At 38.2% G+C, this 13,531-nt stretch overlaps 1 non-coding gene across 1 annotated transcript; it reads right to left on the minus strand.

Moving 5' to 3' along the window:
• Positions 1 to 3,830: 3,830 nt before the first annotated feature.
• On the minus strand, positions 3,831 to 3,938 carry LOC148573837 (small nucleolar RNA R71). Its single transcript, XR_015905909.1, has one exon. It is a non-coding gene; the product is annotated as a small nucleolar RNA R71 (small nucleolar RNA).
• Positions 3,939 to 13,531: the final 9,593 nt, after the last annotated feature.

Below are 13,531 nucleotides of genomic sequence, written 5' to 3' on the forward strand. Positions count from 1 at the left end.
AAATGGATTTTCTGGAGCTACAGAACTCGAAATGGAACGCTTCCAATTGCGTTGGAAAGTAGACATCCAGGGCTTTCCAGCAATATATAATAGTCCATACTTTGGCCAAGAATTGATGACGTAAACGGGCGTTCAACGCCAGCTTTCTACCCAAATCTGGCGTCCAGCGCCAGAAAAGGATCCAAAACCAGAGTTGAACGCCCAAACTGGCACAGAAACTGGCGTTCAACTCCACAAATGGCCTCTGCACGTGCAACACTTAAGCCTAGCCCAAACACACACCAAGTGGGCCCCGGAAGTGGATTTATACATCAAATACTTACTCATGTAAACCCTAGTAGCTAGTTTATTATAAATAGGACCTCTTACTATTGTATTAGGCATCTTTGGTCTCAGTTATAATCCATTGTTTATCTTAGGAGACTATTGATCACGTCTTAGGGGGCTGGCCATCTCGGCCATGCCTGGACCTTCACTTATGTATTTTCATACGGTAGAGTTTCTACACTCCATAGATTAAGGTGTGGAGCTCTGCTGTTCCTCAAAGATTAATGCAAAGTACTACTGTTTTCTATTCAATTCTTCTTATTTCGCTTCTAAGATATCCATTCGCACCCAAGAACGTGATGAAGGTGATGATTATGTGTGACGCTCATCATCCTTCTCCCTTATGAACGCGTGCCTGACAAACACTTCCGTTCTACATGAAATAAGCTAGAATGAGTATCTCTTAGATCTCTTAACCGGAATCTTCGTGGCGTAAGCTAGAATGATGGCGGCATTCAAGAGAATCCGGAAGGTCTAAACCTTGTCTATGGTATTCTGAGTAGGATTCAATGATTGAATGACTGTGACGAGCTTCAAACTCGCGAGTGCTGGGCGTTAGTGACAGACGCAAAAGGAGGGTGAATCCTATTCCAGCATGATCGAGAACCGACAGATGAATAGCCGTGCCGTGACAGGGTGCGTGAGCATATTATTCACTGAGAGGAGGGGATGTAGCCACTGACAACGGTGATGCCCTTGCATAAAGCCAGCCATGGAAAGGAGTAAGACTGATTGGATGAAGATAGCAGGAAAGCAGAGGTTTAGAGAAACGAAAAGCATCTCCATTCGCTTATTTGAAATTCCTACCAATGATTTACATAAGTATCTCTATCCCTATTTTATTATATACTATTCGAAAACACCATTATCAATTTATATCTGCCTGACTGAGATTTACAAGGTGACCATAGCTTGCTTCATACCAACAATCTCCGTGGGATTCGACCCTTACTCACGTAAGGTATTACTTGGACGACCCAGTGCACTTGCTGGTTAGTTGTATCGAAGTTGTGACAATTATGAATTAAGATCAGAGCACCAAGCTCTGGAGCCATTACCAGGATTTGTTCGAGCCTGGAGATCACAATTTCGTGCACCAAGTTTTTGGCGCCGTTGCCGGGGATTGTTCGAGTTTGGACAACTGACGGTTCATCTTATTGCTCAGATTAGGTAATTTTCTTTTTGTTTTGTTTTCAAAAAATTTTTCAAAAATTTCTCCTTTGTTTTCAAAAAAAAAATGTCTTCAAAAATAAATTATTCTATGGCTTCAGAATTTTTAAGAATGAATTCTAGCGTTTCATGAAGCATGTTGAAGCCTGGCTGGCTGTAAAGCCATGTCTCAATCCTTATACTCAAGAGAAGAGCTTCTTTATCTTTCTTAGCCAATTGGCTGTTGAATGTAAGGAATGTCAGGCGTGTCATGTCTGAGTTACATACTAAAGCTTGGCTGGCTATTAAGCCATGCCTGACCCTTTGATTGGAGCTTTAGAGCATAAGATTCCTGGAATTCATATTAAAAATTTTGGAATCTTTTTTTTTCTTTTTCAAAAGAATTTTTCGAAAAATATAAAATAAAAATCCAAAAAAATTAGAAAATCATAAAAATCAAAAATATTTTTTGTTCTTGTTTGAGTCTTGAGTCATATCATAAGTTTGGTGTTCCTTGCATATGCATCTTGCATTTTTTCGAAAATATCATGCATTCATAGTGTTCTTCATGATCTTCAAGTTGTTCTTGGTAAAGTCTTCTTGTTTGATCTTGATGATTTTTTGTTTTGTGTCTTTTCATGTTTATCATATGCATTCTTGAATTCTTAGTGCGTAAGCATTAAAGAATTCTAAGTTTGGTGTCTTACATGTTTTCTTTGCATTAAAAATTTTTCAAAATTGTGTCTATGATGTTCATCTTGACATTCAAAGTGTTCTTGGTGTTCATCTTGACATTCATAGCATTCTTGCATGCATTCATTGTTTTGATCTAAAAATCTCATGCATTGCATCATTTTCATGTTTTTCGTTAAAAATTCAAAAAATAAAAAAAATATCTTTCCTTTTTTCTCTCATCAAATTCGAAAATTGAGTTGACTTTTTCAAAAATTTTTAAAAATCAAATTGTTTCTCATGAGTCAAATCAAATTTTCAATTTGAAAATCTTATCTTTTTCAAAAATCAAATCTTTTTCAAAATTTTTAGTTATTTTCGAAAATTCCAAAAATATTTTTCAAAAATCCTTTTCTTATTTTTGTATTAAATTTTCGAAAATAACATAAACAATTAATGTTTTGATTCAAAAATTTGAAGTTTGTTACTTACTTGTTAAGAAAGATTCAAACTTTAAGTTCTAGAATCATATCTTGTGATTTCTTATGAATCAAGTCATTAATTGTGATTTTAAAAATCAAATCTTTTTCAAAACTAATTTCTATCATATCTTTTCAAAATATCTTCTTATCTTATCTTTTTCAAAAATATATTTTCAAAATATCTTTCCTAACCTCCTAACTACTTATCTTTTCAAAATTGGTTTTCAAAATTTGTTTCAACTAACTAACTAACTTTTTGTTTGTTTCTTAACTTTTTCAAAACCACCTAACTAATTCTAATTTTCGAAAATACCTCCCCCTTTTTCAAAAATTTCTTTTTAATTAACTAATTATTTTTATTTTTTTTTTATTTATTTCAAAAAATTTTCGAAAAAAAAAAAATAATACTAAATATTTTTCAAAAACTATTTTCAAAAATCACTAACTCCTTTTCAAAAATAATTTTCGAAAAATCCCTCCTTCTCTCTCATCCTATTCTATTTATTCATTCATTAACTAACATCTCTTCCTCACATCATCACCAAATTCGAACCCCCTCCTCTATCTGTGTTCGAATTTCTTCTTCTTCTTTTCTACTAACAATAAGGAACCTCTTTACTGTGACATAGAGGATTCCTCTTCTTTTCTTTTTCTCTCCTCTTTCTTATGAGCAGGGACAGAGAAAAAGGCATTCTTGTTGAAGCTGATCCAGAACCTGAAAGGACTCTGAAGAGAAAATTAAGAGAATCTAAATTACAACAATCCAGAGACAACTTGATTGAAAATTTCGAACAAATAAAGGAGATGGCAGCCGAACCTAACAACAATGCAAGGAGAATGCTTGGTGACTTTACTGCACCTAATTCCAATTTACATGGAAGAAGCATCTCCATTCCTGCCATTGGAGCAAACAACTTTGAGCTGAAACCTCAATTAGTTTCTCTGATGCAGCAGAACTGCAAGTTTCATGGACTTCCATTTGAAGATCCTTTTCAGTTCTTAACTGAATTCTTGCAGATATGTGATACTGTTAAGACTAATGGAGTAGATCCTGAAGTCTACAGGCTCATGCTTTTCCCTTTTGCTGTAAGAGATAGAGCTAGATTATGGTTGGATTCTCAACCTAAAGACAGCCTGAACTCTTGGGATAAGCTGGTCACGGCTTTCTTAGCCAAGTACTTTCCTCCTCAAAAGCTGAGCAAGCTTAGAGCTGATGTTCAAACCTTCAGACAGAAAGAAGGTGAATCCCTCTATGAAGCTTGGGAAAGATATAAACAGTTGACCAAAAAGTGTCCTTCTGACATGCTTTCAGAATGGACCATCCTGGATATATTCTATGATGGTTTATCTGAGTTATCAAAGATGTCATTGGATACCTCTGCAGGTGGATCCATTCACCTAAAGAAAATGCCTGCAGAAGCTCAAGAACTCATTGACATGGTTGCTAATAACCAGTTCATGTACACTTCTGAAAGGAATCCTGTGAGTAATGGGACGCCTATGAAGAAGGGAGTTCTTGAAGTTGATACTCTGAATGCCATATTGGCTCAGAATAAAATATTGACTCAGCAAGTCAATATGATTTCTCAGAGTCTGCATGGAATGCAAGCTGCATCCAACAGTACTCAAGAGGCATCTTCTGAGGAAGAAGCTTATGATCCTAAGAACCCTGCAATAGCAGAGGTAAATTACTTAGGTGAACCTTATGGAAACACCTATAACTCAACATGGAGAAATCATCCAAATTTCTCATGGAAGGATCAAAAGCCCCAACAAGGCTTTAATAATGGTGGAAGAAACAGGTTTAGCAATAGCAAACCTTTTCCATCATCAACTCAGCAACAGACAGAGAACTCTGAACAAAATGCTTCTAATTTAGCAAATCTAGTCTCTGATCTATCTAAGGCCACTGTAAGTTTCATGAATGAAACAAGGTCTTCCATTAGAAATCTGGAAGCACAAGTGGGCCAGCTAAGTAAAAGGATCACTGAAATCCCTCCTAGTACTCTCCCAAACAATACAGAAGAGAATCCAAAAGGAGAGTGCAAGGCCATTGACATAAGCGCCATGGCCGAACCTGTGAGGAGAGGAGAGGACGTGAATCCCAAGGAGGAAGACCTCCTGGGACATCCAGTGATCAATAAGGAGCTTCCCTCTGAGGAACCAAAGGACTCTGAGGCTCATCTAGAGACCATAGAGATTCCATTGAACCTCCTTATACCCTTCATGAGCTCTGATGAGTATTCCTCTTCTGCAGAGAATGAGGATGTCACTGAAGAGCAAACTGCCAAGTTTCTTGGTGCAATCATGAAGCTGAATGTCAAATTATTTGGCATTGATGCTTGGGAAGTTGAACCTCCCTTGTTCATCAATGAACTAAGTGATCTGGATCAACTGACATTGCCTCAGAAGAGACAGGATCCTGGAAAGTTCATAATACCCTGTACTATAGGCACCATGATCTTTAAGGCTCTGTGTGACCTTGGTTCAGGAATAAACCTCATGCCCCTCTCTGTAATAGAGAAACTGGGAATCTATGGGGTGCAAGCTGCTAAAATCTCATTAGAGATGGCAGACAGCTCAAGAAAACAGGCTTATGGACAAGTAGAGGACGTGTTAGTAAAGGTTGAAAGCCTTTACATCCCTGCTGATTTCATAGTCCTGGATACTGGAAAGGAAGAGGATGAATCCATCATCCTAGGAAGACCTTTCCTGGCCACAGCAAGAGCTGTGATTGATGTTGACAGAGGTGAAATATTCCTTCAATGGAATGAGAACTCCCTTGTGTTTAAAACTCAAGGATCTCCCTCTGCAACCATGGAGAGGAAGCAGAAAAAGCTTCTCTCCAAGCAGAGTCAACCAGAGCCCCCACAGTCAAACTCTAAGTTTGGTGTTGGGAGGCCACAACCAAACTCTAAGTTTGGTGTTGAACTCCCATATCCAAACTCTAAGTTTGGTGTTGGAGAGTCTCAACAAAGCTCTGCACATCTGTGAGGCTCCATGAGAGCCCACTGTCAAGCTATTGACATTAAAGAAGCGCTTGTTGGGAGGCAACCCAATGTTTATTTATCTAACTATATTTTTCTTAGTTATGTGTCTTTATAGGTTCATGATCATGAGGAGTCACAAAATAAATATAAAAATTGAAAACGGAATCAAAAACAGCAGAAGAAAAATCACACCCTGGAGGAGCATCTGTCTGGCGTTCAAACGCCAGAACAGAGCATAGTTCTGGCGCTGAACGCCCAGAACAAGCATGGTTCTGGCGTTCAACGCCAGAAATGGCAGCAAAGGGGCGTTGAACGCCCAAAATGGGCACCAACCTGGCGCTGAACGCCCAGAGTTGTGTGCAAGGGCATTTTACATGCCTAAATTGGTGCAGGGATGTAAATGCCTTGACACCTCAGGATCTGTGGACCCCACAGGATCATCTCAGGATCTGTGGACCCCACAGGATCCCCACCTACCTCATCATCTCTCTTTCCATTCATGATCATCCCTTCTTTTTTTCTATTTACCACTCACACCCATACACCCACTTACCTTCAAAAATTCAACATCTCTTCCCCACCCAATCCCACCCATATGGCCGAATACACATCTCCCTCCATCTCCTCCATATCTTCTTCTTATTCTTCTATTCTTTCTTCTTTTGCTCGAGGGCGAGCAACATTCTAAGTTTGGTGTGGTAAAAAGCATAGCTTTTTTGTTTTTTCCATAACCATTGATGGCACCTAAGGCCAGAGAAGCCTCTAGAAAGAGGAAAGGGAAGACAAAAGCTTCCATCAAGGGTCTAGAGCTCAGTGGTAGAACATTTGACTGCAAATCAAGAGATCCCTGAGATACCTCAGGGGATACATTTTCTTCCACACAATTATTGGAAGCAACTAAGGGTGGAACATCAAGAGCACTCCATCATCCTTCATAAAATCAGAGAAGATCTAAAAGCAATGAAGGAGGAGCAGCAAAGACAAGGAGGAGACATAGAAGAGCTCAAGGACATCACTAAGGTGGACTCATTCCTTGTTCTTACTTTCTCTGTTTTTCATTTTCTATGTTATGTGCTTATCTATGTTTGTGTCTTCATTACATGATCATTAGTAGTTAGTAACTATGTCTTAAAGTTATAAATGTCCTATGAATCCATCACCTATCTTAAATGAAAAATGTTTTAATTCAAAAGAACAAGAAGTACATGAGTTTCGAATTTATCCTTGAACTTAGTTTAATTATATTGATGTGGTGACAATGCTTCTTATTTTCTGAATGTATGCTTGAACAGTGCATATGTCTTTTGAAGTTGTTGTTTAAGAATGTTAAATATGTTGGCTCTTGAAAGAATGATGACTAGGAGACATGTTATTTGATAATCTGAAAAATCATAAAAATGATTCTTGAAGCAAGAAAAAGCAGCAAAGAACAAAGCTTGCATAAAAAAAAATAGGCGAAAAAAAAAATTATATAGAAAGAAAAAGAAAAAGCAAGCAGAAAAAGCCAAAGCTCTTAAAACCAAGAGGCAAGAGCAAAAAGCCAATAACCCTTAAAACCAAAAGGCAAGGGCAAATAAAAAGGATCCCAAGGCTTTGAGCATCAGTGGATAGGAGGGCCTAAAGGAATAAAATCCTGGTCTAAGTGGCTAAACCAAGCTGTCCCTAACCATGTGCTTGTGGCGTGTAGGTGTCAAGTGAAAACTTGAGACTGAGCGGTTAAAGTCAAGGTCCAAAGCAAAAAGAAAAAGAGTGTGCTTAAGAACCCTGGACACCTCTACTTGGGGACTTTAGCAAAGCTGAGTCACAATCTGAAAAGGTTCACCCAATTATGTGTCTGTGGCATTTATGTATCCGGTGGTAATACTGGAAAACAAAGTGCTTAGGACCACGGCCAAGACTCATAAAATAGCTGTGTTCAAGAATCATCATACTGAACTAGGAGAATCAATAACACTATCTAAACTCTGAGTTCCTATAGATGCCAATCATTCTGAACCTCAATGGATAGAGTGAGATGCCAAAACTATTCAAGAGGCAGAAAGCTACAAGTCCCGCTCATCTGATTGGAGCTATGTTTCATTGATAGTTTGGAATTTATAGTATATTCTATTCTTTTTATCCTATTTTGATTTTCAGTTGCTTGGGGACAAGCAACAATTTAAGTTTGGTGTTGTGATGAGCGGATAATTTATACGCTTTTTGACATTGTTTTTAGTATGTTTTTAGTAGGATCTAGTTACTTTTAGGGATGTTTTTAATAGATTTTGTGTTAAATTTACATTTCTGGACTTTACTATGAGTTTGTGTGTTTTTCTGTGATTTCAGGTATTTTCTGGCTGAAATTGAGGGACTTGAGCAGAAATCAGATTCAGAGGTTGAAAAAGGACTGCTGATGCTGTTGGATTCTGACCTCCCTGCACTCAAAATGGATTTTCTGGAGCTACAGAACTCGAAATGGCGCGCTTCTAATTGCGTTGGAAAGTAGCCATCCAGGGCTTTCCAGCAATATATAATAGTCTATACTTTGGCCAAGAATTGACGACGTAAACTGGCGTTCAATGCCAGCTTTCTACCCAAATCTGGCGTCCAGCCCCAGAAAAGGATCCAAAACCAGAGTTGAACGCCCAAACTGGCACAGAAACTGGCGTTCAACTCCACAAATGGCCTCTGCACGTGCAACACTTAAGCTCAGCCCAAACACACACCAAGTGGGCCCCGGAAGTGGATTTATACATCAAATACTTACTCATGTAAACCCTAGTAGCTAGTTTATTATAAATAGGACCTCTTACTATTGTATTAGGCATCTTTGGTCTCAGTTATAATCCATTGTTCATCTTAGGAGACTATTGATCACGTCTTAGGGGGCTGGCCATCTCGGCCATGCCTGGACCTTCACTTATGTATTTTCATACGGTAGAGTTTCTACACTCCATAGATTAAGGTGTGGAGCTCTGGTGTTCCTCAAAGATTAATGCAAAGTACTACTGTTTTCTATTCAATTCTTCTTATTTCGCTTCTAAGATATCCATTCGCACCCAAGAACGTGATGAAGGTGATGATTATGTGTGACGCTCATCATCCTTCTCCCTTATGAACGCGTGCCTGACAAACACTTCCGTTCTACATGAAATAAGCTAGAATGAGTATCTCTTAGATCTCTTAACCGGAATCTTCGTGGCGTAAGCTAGAATGATGGCGGCATTCAAGAGAATCCGGAAGGTCTAAACCTTGTCTGTGGTATTCTGAGTAGGATTCAATGATTGAATGACTGTGACGAGCTTCAAACTCGCGAGTGCTGGGCGTTAGTGACAGACGCAAAAGGAGGGTGAATCCTATTCCAACATGATCGAGAACCGACAGATGAATAGCCGTGCCGTGACAGGGTGCATGAGCATATTATTCACTGAGAGGAGGGGATGTAGCCACTGACAACGGTGATGCCCTTGCATAAAGCCAGCCATGGAAAGGAGTAAGACTGATTGGATGAAGATAGCAGGAAAGCAGAGGTTCGGAGAAACGAAAAGCATCTCCATTCGCTTATCTGAAATTCCTACCAATGATTTACATAAGTATCTCTATCCCTATTTTATTATATACTATTCGAAAACACCATTATCAATTTATATCTGCCTGACTGAGATTTACAAGGTGACCATAGCTTGCTTCATACCAACAATCTCCGTGGGATTCGACCCTTACTCACGTAAGGTATTACTTGGACGACCCAGTGCACTTGCTGGTTAGTTGTATCGAAGTTGTGACAATTATGAATTAAGATCAGAGCACCAAGCTCTGGAGCCATTACCAGGATTTGTTCGAGCCTGGAGATCACAATTTCGTGCACCAGAGGTTCTCTCATCTCTCTTAGGATTTAGAATTAGGATTCTTTTCACTTCATGATTATTTCATATTTTGCGATCACATGTTCAATGTTCCTTTTATTTATTTTTCTAATTTAATTTATGAACTCTTCCATGTTACATTTGATATCTTTATTAGTGCTAATTTGAGGTATTTTCAGATCTATGATTGCTTTCCTTTATTTAAATAATTTAGATTTTTCCCTTTTGGCTTTGGTTGATTTATTGGTAACGCTTGAGCTGTCAAATAAAGCAGTGGTTGAAATTGGGAGTTGCTCCAATAACTCTAGTCTTTCCATAGGAATTGACTAGGACTTGAGGATTAAGCTAATTAATCCACTTGATTTACCTTCATAGTTAGATGTTAACAAAGTGGAATTAAAACCCAATTCTCATCGCAATTGATAAGGATAGGACTTCCAGTTCTTCATACTTTGCCAAGAGTTTATTTTATTATTATTATTTTAATTTATTTATCATATAACATATTCCCACCTTACTTCCTAAACCCCAATTTACAAACTCATAACCAATAATAAGAACATACCTCCCTGTAATTCCTTGAGAAGACGACCCGAGGTTTGAATACTCGGTTAACAATTTTTAAGGGGTTTGTTACTTGTGACACCCAAAACGTTTGTATGAAAGGACTTTTGAAGGTTTAGAAACTATACTTGCAACGAGGATTTATCCGCAATTTTCTAGACCACGCAAAAGTTCTCTCATCAATCATGATAGGGAATGAGGTGGAAGTCCACCAAATAATCCCCCGTGAGATTTACAAGCTGGCAAACAGGGTGTCTACTAATGCCATGCTAGCTTATCCAAATATCATCTTTCGCCTATGCCAAGAGGCTAAGGTTATGATCCCATCAGACCACTTTATTCCAGTGGAAAAACCAATCACCAAGCAGGTGATGGAGAGCTCTAAGATAGAAGACGATCACCCTAAGAGGAAGGCACCTGAGCCTTCCCAAGAGATCCCTCCAATGGAGTATTGGGACCAGCTGAAGGTGTCTATAATACACTTGCAGAGCACTTTAGATCAGCTCAGAGAGGAGCAGAAAGATCAGACTAGCATGATTTACAAACTGATCAAGGAGCAGGAGAAGCAAGGGTGTGAGCTAGAGGAGCTGAAGCGCCCGAAGCTTTTCCATGAAGAGCCTAGTACCCCTCAAGTTGAAGAGCCATGCGTCCCACAACCTAAAGACCCCAACATCCCTCAAGCTGAAGGTTGTTGAGTTTCAACTCTGTGGCTATTCTAATTCATGTTTCTCATATTTCTGTTATTCCTATTGCTGTCTCACGTATTTCCATCTTAATTTAGAGTTGCATGATCACTAGTAGTATTTAAGTCTTTATTTTTATTTTTATTTTATGTCTTTAAATTTTTAGGATTACATAAGCATTAGTAGTAATTAATTAATTTTTATTTTTCCAATTAGCTATAAATTATTCCTCTTATCATCATTAAACGATGAATAAAATAGTATATTTTTTTAGAAGAATTAAATATGCATAAATTTTTGAGTTTTTCAATAAAGAATAGTTAATTATTTTGATGTAGTGTCATTGCTTTAGTTTCTGAATGCATGAATAAATAGTGCATATGTGAAGTTGGAATTTTATGATGCTGGCTCTTGAAAGAATGAAGAAAAAGGAAAAATATTATTGATAATCTGAAAAACCAAGATTTGATTCTTGAGGCAAGCAGAAAAAGCTAACAGCTCTTTAAACAAAAAGGCAAGAGCAAAAAGCCAGTAACCCTTTAAACCAAAAGGCAAGGGTAAGAGGATTTAAGGCTTTGAGCATTAATGTATAGGAGGGCCTACAAGGAATAAAATCTTGACCTAAGCGGCTCAACTAAGCTATCCCTAACCATGTGCTTGTGGCGTGAAGGTGTCAAGTGAAAAGCTTGAGACTGAGCGGTTAAAGTCGTGATCCAAAGCAAAAAAAGAGTGTGCTTAAGAACTCTGAACACCTCTATCTGCGGACTCTAGCAAAGCTGAGTCACGATCTGAAAAGGTTCACCCAGTTAAAGTGTCTGTGGCATTATTGTATCCGGTGGTAATACTGGAAAACAAGGATAGTGAGATGCCAAAACTATTCAGAAGCAAAAAGCTGCTAAGTCCCGCTCATCTAATTGAAACTGAGCTTCATTAGAAACTCTCAAATTTATTGTGTTTTACTCTTCTTTTCATCCTATTTTATTTTTAGTTGCTTGGGGACAAGCAACAGTTTAAGTTTCGTGTTGTGATGAGCGGATATTTTATACGCTTTTTGGCATAGTTTTCATATAGTTTTTAGTATGTTTTGTTTAGTTTTTAATAAGTTTTTACAGGTTTTAGTGTTAAATTCATATTTTTTGGATTGTACTTTGAGTTTGTGTGTTTTTGTACAATTTTAGGTAATTTTTGGCTGAAATTGAGGAGCTGGAGCAAAAGTCTGATTTAGAGACAGAGAAAGCACTGCAGATGCTGTCCAAATCTGAACTCCTTGCATTCAAAGAGCTTTTCTGGAGCTACAGAAGTTCAATGGAGCATTCTCAACGGCTATGGAAAGCTGACTTCCAGAGCTTTCCAGCATTATATAATAGTTTATACTTTGCTTCGGATTAGAAGGCCCAAAACTGGCGTCCAATGCCAACCTCCTGCCCCCTTCCAGGCGTCCAGCGCCCAAGGAGCAGAGCCCAGCATCCAAACGCCCAGAGAGGACCCCCTAACTGGTGTTTCACGCCCAAAAGACCTCCTAGTATGTGGATCTCATCAAAGCTCATCACAAACACTCACCAAGTGGGCCCCAAAAGTGGATTTTAGCACTAAAAAGATTGTTTTACCCTTACTAGTCATTAGTTTAGTATTTAAGGGATTTGCATCATGTTATTCAAACACTTTTTACAACTTTTACTTCACCTTTACCATATTTTTGAATTTATTATTGTATTTCTCATCAGTATGAGTTTCTAATCCTCCTAGGTTGATGGAAGGAGCCCTGCTGAGTCCTATGAATTAATAAAAGTATTACTGCTTCTTCTTCGATCCGTGTGTGATTAATTCTAAGATGTATATTCGTACTTCAACGTGATAGATAGGATGATCAGTGACAATCAGCTCTGTTCATCACATTAAGACAAACGTGCCTAACAAACATTCACGTCTACTTGGGTTCATGTGAATACTTCAGTGGAAAGCACGCACCACCAGCTTAAATCATACATCTCTCAGACGGCTAATCTATGACTTTGTTGGGGACTTCTCGAGACACCAGTTCAGCTAATTTATGGGAAGATTAGGGTCTCTGTGGTAGAGGCTAGAACCTGATGATGTAGCATTCTCTGATCCGGAAGATCCAACCTTGTCTGTGGCATTTTGAGTAGGATCATTAAGAAAAATGGACTGTACGCGCTTCATCCTCAAGCAGAGATGGATCCACACTAACCTTGGGATTCAAATCCGGAGGAGTATTGACGACCTCTCAATAAAGGTGCCAATCACTTACAGCCTACCATTGAAGAGATCACTCACAAGCAAAGAAGACAGTAATACTAGAGTGAACTCAGAAAGGCTAAACAACTCCAATCCTCAATTATAACCATCTTAATGATTTCTTTGACAAAATATCTTATTCCCTTCTCTCATATTTCTCTTAATACAATTTAAACCTCAATCCAAAAACTTCTTGATTTCGCCTGACTAAGACCTGCAGGATAACCATAGCTTGTTTCAAACCAACAATCCTCGTGGGATTGACCCTGACTCGCTCGTGTATTACTTGGACGACCCAGTGCACTTGCTGGTACAACAGTACGAAGGTGTGGGGATTAGTGGAAGATATCTCATTTAAAGCAATTAGCATTGAATGAAAACGATTTTCAATAAGGTATAAAAAAAATCAAAAAGAATAACCGAAAAGACCTTTTCTTGAAAAGTGGGAGTAGTTATAGAAAAAGATTTGATTTGACAAAACTCCCCTTTTAGAAGATATGGTGTGAAAACCTTCTTAAAATAAAATATTTAAAAATAAAAAATTATGATACCCGAAAGATAAT

This window comes from Arachis ipaensis, chromosome B2 (assembly GCF_059453495.1).
Source record: "Arachis ipaensis isolate K30076 ecotype BB chromosome B2, ASM5945349v1, whole genome shotgun sequence".
In the NCBI taxonomy this organism is placed as follows: domain Eukaryota; kingdom Viridiplantae; phylum Streptophyta; class Magnoliopsida; order Fabales; family Fabaceae; genus Arachis; species Arachis ipaensis.